Below are 26,626 nucleotides of genomic sequence, written 5' to 3' on the forward strand. Positions count from 1 at the left end.
CAACAGTTCATTCCTTTTTATTGCTGAGTTTATTGTATGGATATACCACAGCTTGTCTGCCCATTCACCTATTAAAGGATATTTATGTTGTTTGCAGTTTGGGTTATTACAAATAAAGCTGCTGTGAGTATTAGTGTGCAGGTTTTTGTGTGAACATGTTTTTCATTTCTCTATGGTAATTAACCACAGGTTATTTACAAGTCTGATTGTTGGGTTGAACGTTAAGTGTATTTTTATAAGAAACTGCCAAACTGTTTACCAGAGTGGCTATACCATTTTACATTCCCACCAGTAATGTATGAGAGATATGGTTGATTCCACATCCTCTTCATCCTCTTCAACATTTGTGACTGTTTTAGCCTTTCTAATAGTGTGTAGTGTTATCTCATTGGGGCTTTAACCTACATCTACATGGCTAATGATGTTGAACATCTTTTCCTGTGCTTACTGACCAGCCCCGTATCTCCCTGGAGAAGCGCTGTTTAAATCTTTTGCCTATTCAAATTAATTTTGATTAATTTTAACTTAGAAAGCCACATATGGCTAGTGGCCATCATATTATTCAGTACAGTTCCAGTAATAGGAATGCAGCTTTCAGAAATTCTGAGACTTTAAAAGAAAAAAAGAGAAGATATGGTAAAAATGAAGATTGATAGGTTTTAAAAATAAAATTTGATGAACGTGTCATAAGTAATCTTACTGAGAAAGAGAAGTGGTGGGAAGAAGAGTTAAAGAACTAATTAAAAATTTAGGTCTTTAAGTTTTGAAGGGACATGAATAGCAGAGAGAGGGAACATATAACAAAGCTAAATCCCAAGGGGTGATACCAATTTCAATAAGTTTACAGTCTAAAATGATTTGAGTTTTTTTTTTTTAAAGGCCAAAGAAATGAAGATTACTTCCCTGGTATTTGGTTCAGATCTGCAGGTGTCAAATTCTGCCTTTTTATTTAGACCACGATTCAACTGATGCCCAATTGTCTGGCTGGAATCCTAAACCTGGAATCTAATCCAACTATTCTCAATCAGAGATACAATCTAACTCAGAACCACGATGCTACCTTGTGTCACTAGTAAAAGCCAGTCTGCATGGGTTTGAATCCCAACCCCGCCACTTACAGCTGTGTGGCCTTACAGAAGTTGGTTAACTTTTGTCAGCCTACTTCACCTGCAAAACAGAGATAATAATAGTACCCATCTCATGAGAGTGAGGTTAATATGTCGAATGCTTAGAACAATGCCCAAGACACAGGAAATGCTCAATAACTGTTAGCTGTTACTGGTGTAACTCACTCATCCAGCATTTTCTACTCTGAGCCAGGGGCTGGTGGGATGATACTGAATAATTCATGGTGATAGCCCTCAGCACACTCACTGTTTAATGAGGGCAACAGGGGAGGCAAGCACAACAGGGTATCAGGAGCACTAAACTGGGGCTTCTGTTTTCCCGTTTTGCTCTCACAATTAATACATGTTCTTCTCAGAAAAGTTAGAAAAACACTTTAATTACTCATATTACCATTCAGAAATAACCACTGTTAATATTTTTATGAATGAACATCCTGAAATTTTTCTTGTGAAAATATGTTTTACCAAAAAAACTTATTTTCTTAGGATATATTGCAAGGAGGAGAATGCTGAGTCAAAAGGGGTGTATGTGTATGCATATACTTTTTAATGGTTCTTAGATAAATATACACATCCATTTTCTGTGCTCCAGAAGAATGGCAAATTTATACTTCCAATGTCAGTGTAGGAGTGGGCCCATCTCCCCACGTTCCCTTGAGTGATACCACTCTTTAAATCTTTGCCAATTTGATAGGTGAATAAATGAAGTACACTGTTTTAATCTGAGCCTGAACATCTTTTTATTTACCTAGTAGGCATTTTGTGTTGTTCATTCACAAAGCCTTTCTTCATGCCCTTTGTCCATTTTGAAAGAGAGTATTTAAATCAGATCTAAGAGTAAGGAAAGGCTTCCCCAAATAAGGGATGTATATACCTAGTTTTAAGGGATTAATGAGAATTATTTAGACAAAAAGGAAAGGAAGAATACTCTAGGCAGAGGGAGACATACATGTGAAGGCTCAGAGGCCTAACATGGCACAGTGAGTTCAGAACTATGATAGTTCCAGCTGATTTCACCGGAGGAAGTGTACAGACATGCAAGAGGGGAGGAAACCAGAGAGCAGCAGGAACTGGACCACAGACTGTCTCGTGTGCTAACCTAAGCAGTCTGAACTTTATTTGGAAAACTATGCAAAAAGAAACAAAGACATTTAGGCTGGGAAGTAACATGATGAGGTTTATGTTTGAGAAAGACGACTCTACTAGCTGAGTGGAGGCATGGAAATCAATTAGAAGGCTGTAATAATCCATGCAAGAAGTGGTGAGACCCTAACCAGGAAGGTGGCAGTAACTAACAAAGAGAAGGGCACTGATTAGATAGTGAGAAAGAATTCACAGAAAAGGAGAAGAGAGTAAGAGGGAGGAATCTTGGGTTTCTTGCTTGGGTATTGGGGGACTAATGTTGTCAATTCCAACACAGACTTTTTGTTTTTGTCTTATGGGAGGTGGCCATAGAAAAGATAAGAGTTTTATTCTGAATGTGTTGTTTGAAGAGGTACCTGTGGAACATCCAAGTGGTGATGACTGCAAGAAGTGTGAATATAAAAACCTGCAGGTCAGCAGCAAGATCTGGGTTGGAGAGGCAGCCCTGAGAGGTCACTCAGGGTGAGTGCATAAAGTGAGAAGGGCTCTGGGCTGAGGATCACTGACATTTCTGGGTTAAAGAGAAGAACAGAATTCTTAGAGGGATCCTAAGAAGCAATTTCAAGGATGCTGAAGGAGAAACTTTCAAAATGGAGGTCACTAGTGTTGGATGCTGCCGAGAGGTTAAGGAAAAACAAAAATTACCCACTGGCTTTGCCAATGTGAAGGTCACTGGTAACCTTGGCAAGTGAGATTTCAAAAAAAAATCCCAAAGACTATGGCATAGTCCCAAAGACTATGTATGCACAAGAGTTATGTATAATTAAAAATATCTGTCTAAACGATATCTGTGAAAAGAACTCTTCTAATAAGTAAAAAAGTTCTAAATGATAAGAAAGCATTGTATCATAGTTCGAGTTTTTTTTTTCTTAATGGCACATGCAATGAGTGTTTTACAATCTTCAATTTGACGAAATATCGGTCTAAACATGTATGTCAGGGGTAGAAAGCAGAAAGGGAAATTAGAGTTTATATTGTGAATGTTTATGGGACTTCCCTGGTGGTCCAGTGGTAAGGAATCACCTTCCAATGCAGGGGATGCAGGTTTGATCCCTGGTCAGGAACTAAGATCCCACGTGCTATGGGGCAACTAAGCCCACGCGCCACAACTACGAGCCCGCATGCTGCAAACTACAGAGCCCACGTGATCCGGAGCCCGCGTGCCACAACTAGAGAGAGAAAACCCACACGCCCCAACTAGAGAAAAGCCCATGCCGCAATGAAAGATCCTGCATGCCTCAACGAAGATCCCACGTGCTGCAACTAAGACCTGATGCAGCCAAAAAAATAAAATAAATAAATAAATAAATAAATATTGAATGTTTACATTTATTCCTCCTCCAGTCTTGTTGCACACTGCCTGCCCACCTCCCCCAAGGCTTTCATCTTCCCTGCTTCTTTCATCCCTGCAATGGGCCAGGGTCTGTTTTCCCAATTTCTATCTAAGTGGTTCATATGCAATTTCAGAGTTCATTCAACCCTTCCTATCACTTTCACTTTAATCAGTGTATGATTACTCTAACAAGTACTTTCCAGTGGCTCCTGGTATTCCTCCAGAGTAAACTTCCTGATGAAGTGGATTTCTTGTGAAATAAAGGTACAGAGGCAGCCGACAAGAAAAGTTAGGATTTTGAAAGATAAAAGCCTTGGCAGGTGAAGAAGAAATTAAACGGGACCTTATAAGCAAAAAGGAGTTCTACAAAGGTACAGAGGTATGAAAAAAACCTTGTGTGTTTGGAGACTTAGCAGGAGTTTGGTATTGCTGAAGTTGAAAATGTACAGTATGGATTTTACTGTTCTAAGGTCCTCCTCCAAACAGTAAGAACAAAAATAGGAATGTAAACTCTGTCTTCAAAGACCCTAAGCGACACCTGTAACCCCAAATCACTGTATATGAAGACAGAAAACAGCAGCAGAATGGTCAATGACTTAGCAAAGTAGAGGAGGAAAGGATACTAATGACAAACAAACCAATTCTCCCTGCACAACCCCCAAAGGCCCAGGTTAGGAGGTACCAAGTACCACAGAAAATGGGCTAGGGTAGAGGACTGAACACAGGGGACTGTTGGAAAGTATGCAAAGGAATAGAGTTCTCCCCACCACTACTCCACAAACTCAGAAAATCATCCCTCCTTCATCCTGCTAAGACAGAAATCTTATTTGCTGGTGAAAAAAACTGAACCAGAAAAGCACCAACCCCAGGGCTGTATATGAAGGAGAGGGTGGTAAAGGACTTAAAGTTGAGTCAAAGTCTACTTTCTGAGTAAGTCCACCAGCCCCCTTTCCCCTGCCCAAGTCCAGGTCATCAGAAACCAGGCTTATTACCTCCAGCTCCCAGTCCCCACTATGGATTAAAGAATCCTTTTCTGGAGATTGGAAATCCCATCTATCCACATGATCACCTTTCATGAAGCCCACTAATTGACAAATGCTACTCTAAAACAGAGAGCTTCCTCTCAGCTCTTCAGCGCCTCACTTTTATTTTAAATCAGCTTTACTGATGTATAATTTACATACAGTAAAAATGTTCATATTGTGTAGTAACCACTGTCCTAAAAAAGAAAGAACATTTACATCACCCTAAAACTATTCCTGTGCCCTTTCCCAAATCAATTCTCCTATGCTGCAATATCTGACAACTGCTGATCTGAGTCCTATCACGATACATTCATTTTGCCAGTTCTAGATCTTCACATGAATGTGATCACATGATATGTATACTTTTTAGTCTGGCTTCTCTCACTTCAAACAATGGTTCTGAGATTCATCCATGTTATTGCATGCATCATTTGTATATACCTTTTTACTGCTTAGTAGATATTCTATTGATATATAATTAAATATACCCAAATTTGTCTTATCTATTCAGTTAATGGACATCTGGGTTGTTTCTAGTTTGGACTATCATGAATTAAAACTGCTGTGAACCTTCATGTAAAAGTCTTTTTGTGAATACGTGTTCATTTCTTTTGGGTAATTAACAATGGAAATACTGAGTCATGAGAAGTGTACTTTAATTTTAAAAAACCTGTAAAATAGTTTTCCAAAGTGGTTCTACCATTTTACGCTCTCATCAGCAACACCTGAGAGCTCTAGTGGCTCTACAACCTTTTGGATACTTGTCAGTTTCCTTAATTTTACCCATTTTAGCAGGTGTGAAGTGGTACCCCACTGTGGTTTTAATTTGCATTTCCCTGACGACTAATGATATTGAGTATTTTTCATACGCTTATTATTAGCAATTCAAATGTATCATTTTTTGTGAAGTTTCTATTCAAATCTTTTGGGTTGTCTTTGACTACTGAGCTCTAAAGTTCATTTACATATTTTAGATGTAGATATCTCTTGGTCTGTGGCTTCCCTTTCCATTTTCTTAGCAGTAGCTTTTGGTTTTAATTCTAATTTTATTAATCCAATTAATCAAATTCTCTTTTATAGTTAATATATTTGTATCCTGTCTTAAGATCTCTGCCTATCTTAAGGACATAGATGTTTTCTCTTAAGGTTTTTCTGGGGGTCTCAAGTTTTATGTTTAGGTCTACAATCTATTTTGAATTAATTTTTATGTATGGTATGAGCTGAGTTTGAACATCACCCAGCACCACTTGTTCAAAAGACTATCCTGTCCCCACTGAATTATGTTGGAGCCTTTACTGAAAAGCAAATTACTATATATATGGATTTATTTCTGGATTCTCTATTCTTTTGTCTTTATAAACACCAGTGCCATTCTGTCATAATTATTGTAGCATTATAGTAAGCCTTAAAATAATAATGTAAATCCTCCATTTTTTTCTTTTTGTTTTAGCTATTCTAGGTCCTCCGCACTTCCATATCGATACTGGAATCAGTGTGCCAATTTTCACAAAGAAAACCTGCTGGGGTTTTGATTGGAATTTCATTGAATCTAAATCTCCATTTGGTAACAATGGAGACCTTAATAATATCAAGTCTCCAGTCATCACAATCCATGAATGTAGTGTATCTCTCCATTTATTTAAATGCTCTTTTATTTCTCTAAGCAATGTCTGTAGGCCTTTCATTAAATTTACTCCCAAGTATTTCATGTTTTTTGATGCTAATACAAATGGTACTGTTAGTTTAATTTCATTTTCCACTGTGTTTGTTGTTGGAATAGAGAAATACATTTGACTTATATGTATTGATCTTGTCACTTGCCACCTGGCTAAATTCACTTATAGTATTTGAGGGGTAAATTCCTTGGGATTTTCTATATAGACAATCATATTATCTGAGACTACAGAGTTATTACTTTTTCCTTTCCAATATTTACTGCCTTACTGACTACTGCACTGGCTAGGATCTTCAGAACAATATTGAATAGAAGTGGTGAGTTCAGAAATCCTTGCCTTGTACCTGATCTTAGGGAAAAGTCTTTCACCATTAAATATGATGATAGCTGCAGGGTTTTTGGTAGATACCCTTTATCAGAATGAGAAAGTTCTCTTCTATTTCTAGTTTGTTAAGTTTAAAAAAATCTCATAAGCTTTTTTTTTTTAATATGTATCTTTACTGGAGTATAATTGCTTTACAACATCGTGTTAGTTTCTGTTGTACAACAAAGTGAATCAACTATAAGAATACATATATCCCCATATCCCCTCCATCTTGAGCCTCCCTCCCACCCTCCCTATCCCACCCCTCTAGGTCACAAAGCATTGAGCTGATCTCCCTGTGCTATGCAGCAGCTGCCCACTAGCTGTCTACTTTACATTTGGTAGCGTATATATGTCAATGCTACTCCCTCACTTCATCCCAGCTTCCCCTCCCCACCGTGTCCTCAAGATCATTCTCTACGTCTGCGTCTTTATTCCTGCCCTACGTGCCATTAGGTTCATCAGTACCGTTCTTTTAGATTCCATATACGTGCATTAGCATATGGTATTTGTTTTTCTCTTTCTGACTTACTTCACTCTGTATGACAGAGTCTAGGTCCCTCCATGTCTCTACACATGACCCAATTTCATTCCTTTTTATGGCTGAGTAATATTCCATTGTATACATGTACCACATTTTCTTTACCCATTCCTCTGTTGATGGACATTTAGCTTCCTTCCATGTCCTGGCTATTGTAAATAGTGCTGCAGTGAACATTGGGGTGCACGTATCTTTTTGAATTATGGTTTTCTCAGGGTATATGCCCAGTAGTGGGATTGCTGGGTCATATGGTAGTTCATTTTTTGATTTTTTAAGGAAACTCCATACTGTTCTCCATAGTGGCTGTATCAATTTACATTCCCACCAACAGTGCAAGTGGGTTCCCTTTTCTCCACAGCCTCTCCAGCATTTACTGTTCATAGATTCTTTGATGATGGCCATTCTGACCAGTGTGAGGTGATATCTCATTGTGGTTTTGATTTGCATTTCTCTAATGATTAGTGATGCTGAGGATCGTTTCATGTGTTTGTTGGCAATCTGTATGTCTTCTTTGGAGAAATGTCTATTTAGGTCTTCCACCCATTTCTGGGTTGGGTTGTTTTTTTGATATTGAGCTGCATGAGCTGCTTGTGTATTTTGGAGATTAATCCTTTGTCAGTTGCTTCATTTGCAAATATTCTCTCCCATTCTGAGGTTGTCTTTTCATCTTGTTTATGGTTTCCTTTGCTGTGCAAGAGCTTTTAAGTTTCATCAGGTCCCATGTGTTTATTTTTGATTTTCTTTCCATTACTCTAGGAGGTGGGTCAAAAAAGATCTTGCTGTGATTTAAGTCAAAGAGTGTTCTGCCTATGTTTTCCTCTAAGAGTTTTATAGTGTCTGGTCTTACATTTAGGTCTTCAATCCATTCATAAGGTGGTTTAATACTGTTAAATATTTATTCTGCATCTGTTGAGATGCTCACATAATTTTTACCTTTTATTTTGTTAATGTGGTGGAACAGGGGTGAGAGAACTGAAATTCATATCAGGAAAGCAAGACATAAGGTTTAAAATTAATTAATGATGAAGTTGCAATATATATGCATTTATAAATATGAAGGTAAATAATGGAAGAAATAGCTAAGAAAAAATTGGCAGTCGTCTCTGAGGAGCAGGCCTAGTTGGGAGGAGAAACTGATATTTTCAAAAGGTCTTTTAAGGATTGACACCTTAAATGTGAGAATATGTAATATTTGATAACAAATTTTAAAAACTGGGTTCTAGGGAGATGTAAAAATGACGCTGCGGCTGATTATTGTGTGCTAAGGAATGGGGGGCAAGGGTCTAGGGGAGACAGACTCAGCTGCAGGCATGTGTTATTTTGGTGGGGCATCCAGGAGACATATTTCCCATTCAGATGAATATACTGAATTCCCATTCAGTAGAGATAGGAGTTGAAAATAAAGATAAAGGTTTTAAAGCCACAAGAGTGGACAAGACTGAACCTGCATAGGTGAGAAAAGAGTCAAGGACAAAACTCTGAGGAAAAATAAAAATAAACAAATGGGATCTAATTAAACTTAAAAGCTTGTGCACAGCAAAGGAAACCAGAAACAAAACAAAAAGATAACCCTCAGAATGGGAGAAAAAATTTGCAAATGAAGCAAGCACAAGGGATTAATCTCCAAAATACACAAACAGCTCATGCAGTTCAATACCAAAAAAATCAAATAACCCAATAAAAAAATGGGCAGAAGAGCTAGAAGAAGATGGCGGAAGAGTAGGACGCGGAGACCACCTTCCTCCCCACACATACATTAGAAATACATCTACATGTGGAACTGCTCCAATAGAACACCCACTGAATGCTGGCAGAAGACCTCAGGCAAGAAACTCCACACGTACCTGGTTACGGCAAAAGAAAAAAGAAAAAACAGAGACAAAAAGAATAGGGACGGGACCTGCACCAGTGGGAAGGAGCTGGGAAGGAGGAAAGGTTTCCACACACTAGGAAGCCCCTTCGCGGGCGGAGACTGCGGGTGGCGGAGGGGGAGAGCTTTGGCACCGCGGAGGAGAGTGCAGCAACAGGGGTGCGGAGGGCAAAGCGGCGAGATTCCCGCACAGAGGATGGGTGCCCACCAGCACACCAGCCCAAGAGGCTTGTCTGCTCACCAGCTGGGGCGGGCTGGGGCTGGGAGCTGAGGCTCAGGCTTCAGAGCTTAGATCCCAGGGAGAGGACTGGGGTTGGCCGCGTGAACACAGCCTGAAGGCGTTAGTGCGCCATGGCTAGCCGGGAGGGAGTCCGGGGAAAAGTCTGGAGCTGCCAAAGAGACAAGAGACTTTTTCTTGCCTCTTTGTTTCCTGGTGAGCGAGGAGAGGAGATTAAGAGCGCTGCTTAAAGGAGCTACAGAGACGGGAGCGAGCCACGGCTCTCAGCGCGGACCACAGAGACGGGCATGGGACGTTAAGGCTGCTGCTGCAGGAACCAAGAAGCCTGTGTGCAAGCACAGGTCACCCTCCAGACCTCCCGTCCGGGAAGCCTGTGCAGCCCGCCACTGCCAGGGTCCCGGGATGCAGGGACAACTTCCCCGGGAGAACGCACTGCCCGTCTCAGGCTGGTGCAACTTCATGCTGGCCTCTGCCGCCGCAAGCTCCCCACGCATCCATACCCCTCCCTCCCCGCGGTCTGAGTGAGCCAGAGCTGCCAAATCAGCTGCTCCTTTAACCCCGTCCTGTCTGAGGGAAGAACAGAAGCCCTCAGGCGACCTACACGCAGAAGCAGGGCCAAATCCAAAGCTGAATCCCGGGAGCTGTGCGAACAAAGAAGAGAAAGGGAAATTTCTCCCAGCAGCCTCAGAAGCAGCGGATTAAAGCTCCACAATCAACTTGATGTACCTGCATCTGTGGAACACCTGACTAGACAGCAAATCATCCCAAATTGAGGAAGTGGACTTTGAGAGCAAGATAGATTATTTTTTCCCCTTTTCCTCTTTTTGTGAGTGTGCATGTGTATGCTTCTGTGTGAGATTTTGTCTGTATAGCTTTGCTTTGTCCTAGGGTACAGTCCGTCCGTTTTTTTTTTTACTTAAGAAATTTTTTTCTTAATAACTACTTTTTATTTTAATAACTTTATTTTATCTTACTTAATTTTATATGATCCTCTTTCTTTCTTTCTATTTTTTCTCCCTTTTATTCTGAGCTGTGTGGAGGACAGTCTCTTGGTGCTCCAGCCAGGCGTCAGGGCTGCGCCGTTGAGGTGGGAAAGCCAACTTCAGGACACTGGTCCACGAGAGACCTCCCAGCTCCACGTAATACAAATGGTGAAAATCTCCCAGAGATCTCCATCTCAACAGCAATACCCAGCTTCACTCAACGACCAGCAAGCTACAGTGCTGGACACCCTATGCCAAACAACTAGCAAGACAGGAACACAGCCCCATCCGAGGCTGCCTAAAATCATAACAAGGCCACAGACACCCCAAAACACACCACCAGACGTGGACCTGCCCACCAGAAAGACAAGATCCAGCCTCATCCACCAGAACACAGGCACTAGTCCCCTCCACCAGGAAGCCTACACAACCCACTGAACCAACCTTAGCCACTGAGGACAGACACCAAAAACAACGGGAACTACGAACCTGCAGCCTGCGAAAAGGAGACCCCAAACACAGTAAGATAAGCAAAATGAAAACACAGAAAAACACACAGCAGATGAAGGAGCAAGGTAAAAACCCACCAGACCTAATAAATGAAGAGGAAATAGGCAGTCTACCTGAAAAAGAATTCAGAATAATGATAGTGAAGATGATCCAAAATCTTGGAAATAGAATAAAGAAAATGCAAGAAACATTTAACAAGGACCTAGAAGAACTAAAGAGGAAACAGCCAATGATGAACAACACAATAAATGAAATTAAAAATACTCTAGAAGGGATCAATAGCAGAATAACTGAGGCAGAAGAACGGATAAGTAACCTGGAAGATAAAATAGTGGAAATAACTACTGCAGAGCAGAATAAAGAAAAAAGAATGAAAAGAACTGAAGACAGTCTCAGAGACCTCTGGGACAACATTAAACACACAAACATTCGAATTATAGGGGTTCCAGAAGAAGAAGAGAAAAAGAAAGGGACTGAGAAAATATTTGAAGAGATTATAGTTGAAAACTTCCCTAATATGGGAAAGGAAATAGTTAATCAAGTCCAGGAAGCACAGAGAGTCCCATACAGGATAAATCCAAGGAGAAACACACCAAGACACATATTAATCAAACTGTCAAAAATTAAATACAAAGAAAACATATTAAAAGCAGCAAGGGAAAAACAACAAATAACACACAAGGGAATCCCCATAAAGTTAACAGCTGATCTTTCAGCAGAAACTCTGCAAGCCATAAGGGAGTGGCAGGACATATTTAAAGTGATGAAGGAGAAAAACCTACAACCAAGATTACTCTACCCAGCAAGGATCTCATTCAGATTTGATGGAGAAATTAAAACCTTTACAGACAAGCAAAAGCTGAGAGAGTTCAGCACCACCAAACCAGCTTTATAACAAATGCTAAAGGAACTTCTCTAAGCAAGAAACACAAGAGAAGGAGAAGACCTACAATACCAAACCCAAAACAATTAAGAAAATGGGAACAGGAACATACATGTCGATAATTACCTTAAATATAAGTGGATTAAATGCTCCCACCAAAAGACACAGACTGGCAGAATGGATAAAAAAGCAAGACCCGTATATATGCTGTCTACAAGAGACCCACTTCAGACCTAGGGACACATACAGACTGAAAGTGAGGGGATGGAAAAAGATATTCCATGCAAATGGATATCAGAAGAAAGCTGGAGTAGCAATTCTCATATCAGACAAAATAGACTTTAAAATAAAGACTATTACAACAGACAAATAAGGACAGTACATAATGATCAAGGGATCGATCCAAAAAGAAGATATAACAATTGTAAATATTTATGCACCCAACATAGGAACACCTCAATACATAAGGCAAATACTAACAGCCATAAAAGGGGAAATCGACAGCAATACAATCATAGTAGGGGACTTTAACACCCCACTTTCAGCAATGGACAGATCATCCAAAATGAAAATAAATAAGGAAACACAAGCTTTAAATGACCCATTAAACAAGATGGACTTAATTGATATTTATAGGACATTCCATCCAAAAACAACAGAATACATATTTTTCTCAAGTGCTCATGGAACATTCTCCAGGATAGATGATATCTTGCATCACAAATCTAGCCTTGGTAAACTTAAGAAAACTGAAATCTTATCAAGTATGTTTTCCAACCACAATGCTATGAGACTAGATATCAATTACAGGAAAAGATCTGTAAAAAACACAAACACATGGAGGTTAAACAATACACTACTTAATAATGAAGTGATCACTGAAGAAATCAAAGAGGAAATCAAAAAATACCTAGAAACAAATGACAATGGAGACACGACGACCCAAAACCTATGGGATGCAGCAAAAGCAGTTCTAAGAAGGAAGTTTATAACAATACAATCCTACCTTAAGAAACAGGAAACATCTCGAATAAACAACCTAACATTGCAACTAAAGCAATTAGAGAAAGAAGAACAAAAAAACCCCATAGTTAGCAGAAGGAAAGAAATCATAAAGATCAGATGAGAAATAAATGAAAAAGAAATGAAGGAAATGATAGCAAAGATCAATAAAACTAAAAGCTGGTTCTTTGAGAAGATAAACACTGATAAACCATTAGCCAGACTCACCAAGAAAAAAAGAGAGAAGACTCAAATCAATAGAATTAGAAATGAAAAAGGAGAAGTAACAACTGACACTGCAGAAATACAAAGGATCATGAGAGATTACTACAAGCAACTCTATGCCAATAAAATGGACAACCTGGAAGAAATGGACAAATTCTTAGAAATGCACAACCTGCCTAGACTGAACCAGGAAGAAATAGAAAATATGAACAGACCAATCACAAGCACTGAAATTGAAACTGTGATTAAAAATCTTCAAACAAACAAAAGCCCAGGACCAGATGGCTTCACAGGCGAATTCTATCAAACATTTAGAGAAGAGCTAACACCTATCCTTCTCAAACTCTTCCAAAATATAGCAGAGGGAGGAACACTCCCAAACTCATTCTACAAGGCCACCATCACCGTGATACCAAAACCAGAAAAAGATGTCACAAAGAAAGAAAACTACAGGCCAGTATCACTGATGAACATAGATGCAAAAATCCTCAACAAAATACTAGCAAACAGAATCCATGAGCACATTAAAAGGATCATACACTATGACCAAGTGGGGTTTATTCCAGGCATGCAAGGATTTTCAATATACGCAAATCAATCAACGTGATACACCATATTAACAAATTGAAGGAGAAAAACCATATGATCATCTCAATAAATGCAGAGAAATCTTTTGACAAAATTCAACACACATTTATGATAAAAATCCCGCAGAAAGTAGACACAGAGGGAACTTTCCTCAACATAATAAAGGCCATATATGACAAACCCACAGCCAACATCGCCCTCAATGGTGAAAAACTGAAACCATTTCCATTAAGATCAGGAACAAGACCAAGTTTCCCACTCTCACCACTCTTATTCAACATAGTTTTGGAAGTTTTAGCCACAGCAATCAGAGAAGAAAAAGAAATAAAAGGAATCCAAATCAGAAAAGAAGAAGTAAAACTGTCACTGTTTGCAGATGACATGATACTGTACATAGAGAATCCTAAAGATGCTACCAGAAAACTACTAGAGCTAATCAATGAATTTGGTAAAGTAGCAGGATACAAAATTAATGCACAGAAATCTCTTGCATTCCTATACACTAATGATGAAAAATCTGAAAATGAAATCAAGAAAACACTCCCATTTACCATTGCAACAAAAAGAATACAATATCTAGGAATGAACCTACCTAAGGAGACAAAAGACCTGTATGCAGAAAATTATAAGACACTGATGAAAGAAATTAAAGATGACACAAATAGATGGAGAGATATACCATGTTCTTGGATTGGAAGAATCAACATTGTGAAAATGAATCTACTACCCAAAGCAATTTACAGATTCAATGCAATCCCTATCAAACTACCACTGGCATTTTTCACAGAACTAGAACAAAAAATTTCACAATTTGTATGGAAACACAAAAGACCCCGAATAACCAAAGCAATCTTGAGAATGAAAAACAGAGCTGGAGGAATCAGGCTCCCTGCCTTCAGACTATACTACAAAGCTACAGTAATCAAGACAGTATGGTACTGGTACAAAAACAGAAAGATAGATCAATGGAACAGGATAGAAAGCCCAGAGATAAACCCAGGCACATATGGTCACCGTATCTTTGATAAGGGAGGCAGGAATATACAGTGGAGAAAGGACAGCCTCTTTAAAAAGTGGTGCTGGGAAAAATGCACAGGGACATGTAAAAGTATGAGATTAGATCACTCCCTAACACCATACACAAAAATAAGCTCAAAATGGATTAAAGACCTAAATGTAAGGCCAGAAACTATCAAACTCTTAGAGGAAAATATAGGCAGAACACTCTATGACATAAATCACAGCAAGATCCTTTTTGACCCACCTCCTAGAGAAATGGAAATAAAAACAAAAATAAACAAATGGGACCTAATGAAAGTTCAAAGCTTTTGCACAGCAAAGGAAACCATAAACAAGACCAAAAGACAACCCTCAGAATGGGAGAAAATATTTGCAAATGAAGCAACTGACAAAGGATTAATTTCCAAAATTTACAAGCAGGTCATGCAGCTCAGTAACAAAAAAACAAACAACCCAATCCAAAAATGGGCAGAAGACCTAAACAGACATTTGTCCAAAGAAGATATACAGACTGCCAACAAACACATGAAAGAATGCTCAACATCATTAATCATTAGAGAAATGAAAATCAAAACTACAATGAGATATAATCTCACACCAGTCAGAATGGCCATCATCAAAATATCTAGAAACAATAAATGCTGGAGAGGGTGCGGAGAAAAGGGAACACTCCAGCACTGCTGGTGGGAATGTGAATTGGTACAGCCACTATGGAGAACAGTATGGAGGTTCCTTAAAAAACTACAAATAGAACTACCATATGCCCCAGCAATCCCACTACTGGGCATATAACCTTAGAAAACCATAATTCAAAAAGAATCATGTACCAAAATGTTCATTGCAGCTCTATTTACAATAGCCTGGAGATGGAGACAACCTAAGTGCCCATCATCGGATGAATGGATAAAGAAGATGTGGCACATATATACAATGGAATATTACTCAGCAATAAAAAGAAATGAATTGAGCTGTTTGTAATGAGGTGGATAGACCTAGAATCTGTCATACAGAGTGAAGTAAGTCAGAAAGAGAAAGGCAAATACCGTATGCTAACACATATATATGGAATTTAAGGAAAAAAAAGTTTATGAAGACCCTAGGGGTAAGACAGGAATAAAGACACAGACCTACTGGAGAATGGACTTGAGAATATGGGGAGGGGGAAGGGTAAGCTGTGACAAAGCGAGAGAGAGGCATGGACATATATACACTACCAAACGTAAGGCAGATAGCTAGTGGGAAGCAGCCGCATAGCACAGAGAGATCAGCTCGGTGCTTTGTGACCGCCTGGAGGGGTGGGATAGGGAGGGTGGGAGGGAGGGAGACGCAAGAGGGAAGAGATATGGGAACATATGTATATGTATAACTGATTCACTTTGTTATAAAGCAGAAACTAACACACCATTGTAAAGCAATTATATCCCAATAAAGATGTTAAAAAAAAAACTTACTATAAAGCTACAGTACTCAATACAATGTGGTATTAGCATAAGAATAGACATTAAAAAAAACAACTAAAAGTAAAACTACCATATGACCCAGCATCCCACTGCTGGGCATATACCTTGAGAAAACCGTAATTCAAAAAGATACATGCACCACAGTGTTCACTGCAGCACTATTTTCAATAGCCAGGGCATGGAAGCAACCTATATGTCCATCAACAGAAGAACAGATAAAGAAGATGTGGTACATATATACAATGGAATATTACTCAGCCATAAAAAAAGAACAAAATAATGCCATTTGCAGAACATGGATGGACCTAGAGATTGTCATACTGAGTGAAGTATGTCAGACACAGAAAGACAAATATTATATGATATCGTTTATATGTAGAATCTAAAAAAAAAAGGTACAAGTGAACTTAATTTACAAAACAGAAGTAGAGTCACAGATGTAGAAAGCAAACTTATAGTTACCAGGGGATGGGGGGGTGGGAGGGATAAACTGGGAGATTGGAACTGACATATTCACACTACTATACATAAAACAGATAACTAATAAGAACCTGCTATATAGCACAAGGCACTCTACTCAATACTCTGTAATGGCCTATATGGGAGAAAAATCTAAAAAAAAAAAAGAGTGGATATATGTATATGTATTACTGATTCACTTTGCTGTACACCTGAAACTAATACAACGTTGTAAATCGACTATACTCCAATAAAATTAAAAAAAAAAGAATATGAGAATAATGAGACAAAAAAAAGAAAACAAAAAAAACTCTGAGGAAGGCTGGTATGTATAGGGTGAGGAGAATGATTCAAGGAAGAAGATAGAGAATGAATTTCCAAAGGGCAGGAAGAGAACCAGCCAAATATGACATGGAAGTCAAGGGAGGAAAGTGATACATTCTTCCAACATGCTGAATTCCAAAGATTTTGTGTACCAACAAACATTAAAGCTATACTTTTCTTTTACAGGTGTTTCTCCCTAAATTCATGTAGAAATTTGGGAAGTTAATAAAACCTTAAACAGCATAAATATAATGATGGAAAACAGAGAACGATGTTACACATATTTTTAAGTTGCTATTTATGTGTTCTATTTCAGGAAACATCTGGAGCAGAGGGTATGAGGTAAAGAACTTCCTCTGCTTATCTCAAATTATGAAAGGGTTCAAGAAGAAAATGATCCACATAAATCGTAGATGCAAGGGAAAACTGGTTGAATAGCCATGTCATTTAAATGGGACATTTTGAAGTCTGGAAGAAGAAAAATTGTAGAAAAGTGCCTAAAACTTTTTATTTAACAGACTACATAAGGTTTGATGATTCAGAAGGAATGAGTCATTTAGAAATAATAAAACAGTTTGCCTGGAAAACACGGGTGCTCGGTGGTGGATGACTCAGTATGGAAACTGATCCCGAGAGTACAATTTAGAGGAATACAAAAACATATACTATATGTATTTGCAGGATAAAAAAGGAGACCTGGAATATTTTATTTGTTGTGTTCTCTTCAAAAATAGTTGAGAAAACAAATTAAGAAATCTCTTAGAAGGCAATATTTTTCTTGTGCTCAAAGAAATTATACATATGAACATGAAAGAACAATTAATGCTCTAGGTTTAGGGCTAATGTCTTAATGAGACTAAAAGTAAAATAAGAACATCTCATGCAGCATTTGAGCATACAGGAATTAGAAGTGCTTAAAAACTTACTTTTATCTTTACTCCAGTGGAGAAAGAGGAAATGTGCCTGAGGGGAAAAGCACCAGGTGGGCAGTCAGGGGCTCCTCCTCCCAGCTTCTGCTTCTGTACTGACCAGCTCAGTAAGATGGTCAAGTCACTTCCCTCACTGGGATTCGCCTTCCCTTCTGGAAAAATAGGACAAAAGATGGCTCTGGGGTCTAGGGAACACGAGAAAAGCAAAAAATTCTTTCTTGTTTTGAATTACAAAAAAGCTATATATTTACCAGAAAACTATTTTGTATTCTTTGATGTGGGAAGCACAATGAACTGGCTATTAATTTTTAATGCATGTAATTTGCAAAGCTACTGATTTCTTGGAGTACTGGCTCCAAAGGAAAATCAGGAGGTTAAACTTTGACCATTTTATAATTTAAAAAAATTCTCTATAATATATTCCAAAAAATAGTCATCTCTGACTGCTGGTAGTGTTTTAAGTTACTTTAATTGATGTATTTTCCTTTTCTAAGCCTTTTTCTTATTTTGGAGGAGATTATATAAAAATGAAATCACATTCTGTAAATAAAAATCATTTGGATGGTTTAGAAGAACATATATACAATACAGTTTAATAAACATTTGAATGCTGCCAGGTACTCTTCAAGACAAGGGAACTACAGATCCTATAATTTTGCCTCAAACAGCTTGCAGTGTGAGTGGGCAGAGAAACAGAATATCTTTTACATCAAGGAAGGCACCCCAGAGAGGAGGGCTGCCAAGCCCAGCCTGGAGTTAAGCAGAAGCAGTGGCTGCAGAAAGATACCTTGTGGACAAATGGAGCAAGGCAGGAGGTGGCCCCAGGAGGCCTGGGAGGTGTGAGGAGCTACTGGGAGTTTGGTGTTATTCCAGTGGCAAGTTTGAAGAGAGGCTTCTAGGTGCTACCGCTAAATGGTGGGGGTTGGGTGGGAGGCAATGTAGCATCAGAGAGTCCCTGAGAGATTTCAGTCGGGGGTGGTGGGGACTAGGTCAGATTTACACTGTGGGTGTATCACTGTGTAGCACTGCAGAGGACAGAGTTGGGGAAGCAAGACCAAAGCCAGGCAGACCAGGCAGAAGGCCTCTGCAGAGACAGTCCAGAAGAGAATCAGTGAGGCTATAAATGAAGGAAGCTCAGAGGCTTATGTGACTACCCATGATCACAAATCTATGAGTACGAGCTGAATGTAAGTTATCTTTAAATCCTGTCCTTTTCTATAACCCTGTGCAAGCACAAATTCTGGTCAAAGTTGACAACAGATCCTACATTCACTTTTATTAGGTAAATTATGGGTCTTTAAAAAAAAAGGACTATTCATTAATGTATATTAAGTACCCAAAATGTTTACGGCATTATAGAAAACAAGCAAAGCTCCTGATTATAGGAACTTATAAAATAAATGAGACAAAAAAGAATAGATCAATTCATTCAACAGGTGTATACTGGGGCACTTCTGGGCCTTGATCACATTCTAGTGACAGTTCCTTTTAGACCATAATTTTTGCATCCTCCCTTCCTTTTCTGACAAGTTTATCTGGGTACAAGAGAACAGAGAATCTCTCCAGAGCCAAGTGAGCAATTCTAGGAGAGGACCAGGAACCTGGAGTAAAATAAATACAAGCCTGGGTCAGGGGAAAACTTGCTTGAATGGGACAATAAGAGAACAGGGAAAAATCCCAACAGATGGCATGGATGGAGTAAGCAGAGGATGAGCCTGGAATCGCTTTCAACGTAGCTTGGATTTGACAGATCAAAGTTATTATTGCTTATTTTTTCAAAAAACAATTTTAATCTTTATAAAAGTAATGACTGTAGAAATAAGACACGACTGCTGGGAAAAAAAAAGAGAGAAATACAAAGAGGAAAATAAAGATCACACCCAGAGATAATATCAATATGAACATTTTTGCCTTTTTTGACTTTCAACACACACATAAACATTCACAGAAATAGACATGGGATTTTTGTGAATATTAATTTTTTAACAAAAGTGAGACAATTATAGTTTATTATCTGCTTTTTCCACTTAATATAGGGAGACCTCTTTTCATGAAAATAAAAATATATACCATACATCTTAGATACATTCTGTGGATATACCAAATTTACTTGTTCAATTCTTTACAAAGGCACATTAAGGCTGTATGATAAATTAGGTGCAGAAAGGAAGCAAGCAGCAAGGAAATGATAAAACTGACTTCAGTTGTGGCAGCATTTTCAATATTCTAAAGGTGGAAAGAGGTAAGACATATGGAAGCTCATGAGATTTTAGTGTTCCAGACATAAGATGAATAATGTCTGATTCTGGAATTCTTTGTGGATGAAGAATTTCCAAAAGGGAAACAAAAAAAGTCTGCAGCCCAACACACGCTAAAAATGAAGTAATTTCAAATTTCACATCTGCAGAACAGATAGAATGTCAAAGACAGCACTCAGACAACTAAAAACAGTGGGTGGACTGCCAGGGAAAAACCAAGTGCCATTCTAGTGATCATCCATAACCACGGCTTTCCCAGGAAGTGAGAGCTCCCCACACTGTGCTCTAACACAAAGCGCACTGAGCCTTTCTCATGAGATGCTAGGCCGCCTTAAGACTTCATGGATCCTCTTTGGGCCTCTGTTTCCTCCAGCACTTGGCTGGGCTCTGTGAATTACAAACTGCGCTCGTCACAGTTCCCTTGGAAGCTGCCAATACTAGCCATTTCCCACTGCAACTAGAATAGTTCAGCTGTTATCTGTTTTATATATTGGATGGATCTCTAAAAAATACTTTATTTGAAAAAACGAACTTATATAGCTAAAAAACATTATTAAAAATCACATGATTAAAAAAATAACATTCACCCTTCAGATTGTTAATCACAAAGGTAAAAATGTAAATTTATAATGGACGGATCTGAAAGTTACCACCTTAACACCTTGGTTAAACTTAGAATCACTAATGGTGGGATAATCAGATATGTACCTTCCAATTCGATGTAATATGAAGACTGAATATCATGTATGGATTTTTCTTGCCAAGAATATTTAGCTTTAATCAAACTTTCAGATTTAACGTCCAATTATAGGAAATACAGGCAATAGAGAAATAAGCTACACACCACCATAAGTAAACAGAGAAATTCATTATATGGCTCACTATAAGACAACTGGCCTGGTCTCTTCAATAAGTCAGTATCATGAGGGAAAAAGCACATGTGTGGAGCTGCGTTGGGGGGGGAAAGTGGTGGAAAGAACACCAACTATAAAGGCTCTGAGGTGGGAGCATGTCTTGAATATTTTAGCAAGAGTGAGAATGCCAGTGTGACTAGACTTTGACTTTTATTGAGTGAGATAGGAAGCTACTAAAGAATTCTGAGCAGAGAAATACATGATCTGACTTACTTTTTAAACAAGACCATTCTAGCTGCTCTTATGAGAATGGACCACAGGGGACAAGAGTAGAAGCAGGGAGACCCAAAAGGGGGCCAAATTTGCCTCGAATAATCCAGGTAAAAGATGATGTTGGCTTGGACCAGGTGGTAGCAGGGGAAGGGTGAAAAGTCAGATTCTGGATATATTTTGAAACAAGAGCCAGTGGGACAGATGTGTCGGTTTTGTGGAAAAGAGGGAGGTCAAGGATGAATCTAAGGGTTGATTTTTTTTAAACTGTTGTTTGTTTGCTTGAACAACTGGAAGAAGAGAACTGACTTAATTCATACTGGGAAGACTGCAGGAGGAACAGATTTGTTGGTGGGAGAGGGAGCAGCTGTGGCAAGAAGGTCAGTAGTTCAGTTTGGGCCGTTACTTTTGAGGTGCCTACTAGGCATTCAGGTAAAGGTGTGCAGAATGCTATTAAAGAATTAAATCTGGACTTCTGGGGAGAAATTTAGGATTATACAAATTTGAGAGTCATATTTAAAGCCTTGAGACTAGATGAGATCACCAAGGGAGGGAATATAGAAAGGAAAGAGAGAGAAATATATATAAATATTTATTCCATAATAAATCTTATTCTACAAGATTCTATAGAAATCTCTATTTCTATATAGGAATAGAATACAGAAAGAAACATCCAAAGGCTGAGCTTAGGAGCACTCAAACATGCAGAGTAGTGCTGTCTAATAGAACTTTCTGAGATGATGAAATATTTATATATCTGTGCCATTCATGTGGCTATTGAGCACCTGTAATATGGCTAATGCAACTGAATAACTGAAAACTTAGTTTAAATAGCTACATGAGCTAGTGGCTATAGTACTAGACAGCCCAGACCTAGAGTCTTGGGAAGTGAAGGAGAGGAGAGAGAAAAGAAGTGGTCAGAGAGGGAGGAATTGTGAGACAGTTCTCCATGGGTCTCTCGTGTTTCTGTACACATTGCAAGCAAGGCACTGCCTGTCTTGATAGTCAGTGATATAATATTTTATATGATATGATAGTTCCATATGATCTTTTTCAAGAATGTCTGTATAGCAAACAGCCTTGGAAAACTTGGTACTATCTCCCTCTGGAGCAAAGAGAAGGCATGCTTATTGACCATTATAAAATATTTGGGTTCTCTAAGATCAGGTTTCGTTTCTAATAACTCAACTCACTATGTGGAAAGGTGTAGTCTGGCCCCCTTCACATTGTCTCAGAGTAACTAGTGCTAAGGGAACCAGTACAAAAAGACTCCTACTCTGGCTACTGCTATTGCTGTAAGTAATAAACTGTCTTTCATCTCTGATGTAGAAGTCTTGTGTCTTCTACCACTATTCATGAAACTGGCAAGCTAACTTGTTAGCTTACAAATAGGGTAAAATCTTAGATCTGCATAGTTCTTGACAAGTATTTTAAAATAAAGTGAAGAAGGTATTACAAGGAGGAGACAGTGGTTAACTCTGCTCCTGAATGTTAAGTCAGATAACTGTAGAGAAATGTTTTGATGGAATTTTGGGAGCAGAAATATGACTGGCTTGAGTACAAAAAAAGAATGGGAAGACAAAAACTAGCAACAGACTACAGACAACTCTTCCAAGAAGTTTTGCTGTGAAGTTTAACTGAAACAAGGCAATAGTAAGAGGGGAAAGTGGAGTCAAGGAGGATTATTTTTAAGATGGGGGAAAATACAAGCATATTTTCATGTATAAGACAATGATTCAGAGAGGGTAAAACTGATATAAGACAAAGAATTATGAAGCACTTATTAGGTTAGCTCTTTCACAGTAAGAGGAAAGAAAGCAGAGGATACGGATACTACTACAAGTAGTAGGTAGGTATGGTTGTGAAAGCCTGTGAAAGCTCTTTTTCTTCTATTTCTTTTCTGTAACTAGGAATCAAGGTCATCAATTGAAAGTGAAGACTGGGGAGGAGATGGTGAACATGTAAGGAGATTGAAGACATGCAATAATCATCTAGGAGGAAATGAAACAGAAAATGACTGGAGAAATCTAGTATGATTGCCAGGCAGCATTATGGGCCCACTTAAGGTTATGATCATTAATTTAATGCAAGCTCAGCAGCATGATTTTACAGGCATGGAATAGGCAAAGAATTGGATTTAATCAGTGCTGTGGTTCAGCCAGGCGAGGCTGCTGAAGTGAGAAAGAGGCAAAAGAACTGAGGATGTATGCAAGGGAGAGATGAAGATGATGATGATGATGATGATGAAGAGGAGGAGGAGGGGGAACTCCAAGCCTCTATACCATCTCCAGAAATCCTAACCCTTCCACTGAGCCCTGTGGACTCATGGGTAGACAACAGCAAAATCCCCAGGTCCTGGATCTCTTCTCTGAAGCTTTCTTCAACTTCCTTTACCTTCTTATTTAAATTGAAACTGTACTTTCCCCTGAGGATGCTGATTTCCCTGTAGCTCTCTTAGATGCAACTCTTTTTCTCTTCCACACCCTTCAAACATGAGGTCTGGTTGGTGTCATTCTGGTTCCTCATTGCTACTTTCACACCATTCTCCACCTGCTCTCTACCCAAATCCCCTGCTCTGAGTCACATAACATTAGACTTTACCACCCACCACCCTTCCTTATTGCAGGATTGAAGGCTCCCCAAGGTCACTCCCTTTCATTCCTTGATTTTACCTTTTGGTTCATGTCACTCCAACACTATTTCTAGTGTAATTCTTATTGATTTTGACATTCAAATAGATAGTCCGTCTGATGTCCTGGCCTCTTAGGTTCTTGACCTTTTCTCCACAGTGTTAAATATGTTGATCTTGTTTACTACCCTGTCTCAGCCACTTTCTCCCATGATCCTACCCTACACCTTTAGAACATTTAAAAGTATATTTTAATAACCACACATCTCAAGGCCTATCTCTTACCAAAAATTTATTGGTGAGTCAGAGTAAGAATACCCTCACTAGGCCTCCACTGGCAGAGTCAAGAAAATGGTCATACATCTGGCATAAGACCATTCTCTGCAGGAATTCATGTCAGCATCATCAGCAGATAATGAGAGCGCAAGGAGGAGAACTAGACATGTTTCCTCTTGAGGACTCTTATCTTGGGCTTGTATTCCTTAGATGCAGGGGAGAGGTGTGTGTGAAGGACTGCGGGAGAGGCAGAGGCATGCTGCTATGCTGACTGATCCTTCTTGTACTGGGCTTGCAGAGGGAAGATTAGCATTACTACACCATCATTTTAAAAGTATTGATATGCTAGGTATTGTGCTGAGCATTTAAACGCATTATCTAATTTAATTTTTATGCCAGCATTGAGCACAGTGTTATCTCCATTTCACAGATGAGGAAACTGAGGCTAAGGGAAGTTAAAAGAAAACACTTGCTCATATTACGTACTTAGAAAGTGGAAAAACTGATTTGAGCACAATTTTCTCTAAAATGGAAGCCCCTCTGTCCATATTAAAGCCAAAGGAGCTGGGATAGTCAGTACCTGAGTCCCTGCCATAATTCCATATTTCTCAACATCTAGAGAAGGAATTGTCTCAAATCTCAGCAGGCACAAGAAAAAGAACGGAAGGATGGAAGGACAGAAGGAAGGAAGGATGGATGAATATAAATCTATAGAACAGTGAAGTTCTTTGTAGTAACCTGGACAGCAAGAACACAAGTTTTTTTTTAACCCCAATTTTGTGTTTCAGAAACCTTGAAAACTTAATAAATTTATTAGTGAATGATTAAATTGTGACACATATAATATCCATATAAAATAAAATCATAACAGATAAGTTGAGTAAAATTTAGACCCTTAAAAACCAATGAATAATGTTAATGCTACTTATTTGAACGTCAGACTATAAGCATATTACCAAACTTTGTAAGCATAATTAAGACAATGAGCTTGTTCAATAATAAAACTGAGAAATAATTAAAAGCATATTCACAAATGGCATCATATCCAGAAATAGAACTATATACAAGACATGCCATAGAACCAAGCACAAAGCTTAACTTTTATTATTTTAGAACAAGTGACCTATGAGATTAAATCAACAGGAGGGACATAAAAAATGCAGAAGACTCTAAACATGGAAGAGCTGCAAACATCAGGGCAAGAAAAAAATTAATGTAAGTGTAAAACATGAGATTTGATTTGGAGGAAACATAAATACAAAGATTTAGTGCAAAGAGTCTCTGAACAAAAGGAACTTAGAAATAATTTCCATTTATTCATGAGGTATTTATTAAGCATTTATAGCACTGCTACAGTTTCTCAGGAAGGGAAATGATGGGTTTCAGGTGGCAGGGGGATGGATCAGGGAAGCAGAAGCAGAGGTGAGTCAGAAAGCCACTGCAATTTACTCATCCTTATATCCCCAATGTGGAGCCAGTGCACAGCGTAAGATAGGAATTCAGTGTTATTTTCTTAATGTATGAACTGTCAGATGCTGTGAAGCACCCCAAAATTCAACTGGGGTAGGGGAACAGGGCAAAAGCCCAATGGAAATATCTACAGGCAAGAAGGAAATGCAGACTATTTTGAGCTGACAACCTTCACGGTTTTCACATGTCCCTCAACAGAACGCACTGCTTCCCCATTTCTTTGTTTCTGCCCTGGATACAGCTTTGGTATCTTACTTATTGAGCCAACTGATCCCTTCTATTTAATCAACCTTGACCTATCTTAGCTGAAGTTGTATCACAAATAAGATCATTAGTTCATTCACTTTTGCTCCAATCCAGTGAATCTCTGAGCTTGCCCAATGGAAGAGCGTAGGAAGCACTTGTCTGTCTGTAAGACAATTTAAGGCAAAAGGTTGTGGCCCTGTGGGCTCAAGAGTAGTACCTAACTAAATAAAACAACCCTTGGGGTACAAGTCTGAGTCACCACCTCTAGTGGGGCTCTGTGGCCACAATTTCAGCAGAAAATTTTTCATTCAATATAATAATAGGTGTGTTTGGGAGAGCAGGGAGCTGGAAAAAAGGATGCTGAGATCAGACAGGAAAGCAGAACTGAGAACAGGGTTCAAAGGGTGACATGATGGGCATCCGAACCAAAAGGCTAGAAGCAGGTATGGAGGTTGAGCACCGAGTCAGAAATTTGAGAGCAGGAGAGCTGAGAATAAACAGAGTTATCCGCTATAATAGAACAAGTGAGGTTGTTCATGACTTGCTTTGTATTTGCTGGTCATACATGTGGTATGTCAGACTGAGCTGACAGGTCCAAGTCTAGGGTCAGGGCAGCCACCAAGCCTGCCTCACCAACCTGTCATTCAGCCTCAAGTACCCTGAGGGATATGATGAGAACCCTGAGACACTCCCAAAGTTCTTCATTCAGTTGACATTCTGCATGTGGGACTAAGGGACCTCTGTGTTCCTGTAGATGAGGTCTAGCAAGGGTTTACTTGTTATTAATTACTTACTGTACAGACAGACAACCCAGTATAGCCTGGTATATACACAACCAGAGTACCTTATGGGGGCAATAGATCTTTTTACAGATACCTTGGTAGGTTTATGTAAGGTCCCAAAAGTGGAATGGCCATCTGACAT

At 38.9% G+C, this 26,626-nt stretch overlaps 1 protein-coding gene across 4 annotated transcripts in view; it reads right to left on the minus strand.

The window, feature by feature from the left end:
- The window catches only part of PPP2R3A (protein phosphatase 2 regulatory subunit B''alpha), a 221,723-nt gene that overhangs the window by 172,298 nt on the left and 22,799 nt on the right, over positions 1–26,626 (minus strand). For 2 of the 4 annotated variants that reach the window (XM_082840025.1, XM_082840026.1), the window contains exon 2: positions 17,697–17,851. The exons of 1 other annotated variant lie outside the window; for it this stretch is intronic. The gene's annotated coding sequence lies outside the window, so the exon portion shown is untranslated. Of the gene's footprint in view, positions 1–17,696; positions 18,106–26,626 lie in introns of those variants that run through there. One more of the 4 variants, XM_082840027.1, reaches the window with a different exon arrangement.

This window comes from Leucopleurus acutus, assembly GCF_964270905.1.
Source record: "Leucopleurus acutus genome assembly, chromosome: 5".
Lineage (NCBI taxonomy): Eukaryota > Metazoa > Chordata > Mammalia > Artiodactyla > Delphinidae > Leucopleurus > Leucopleurus acutus.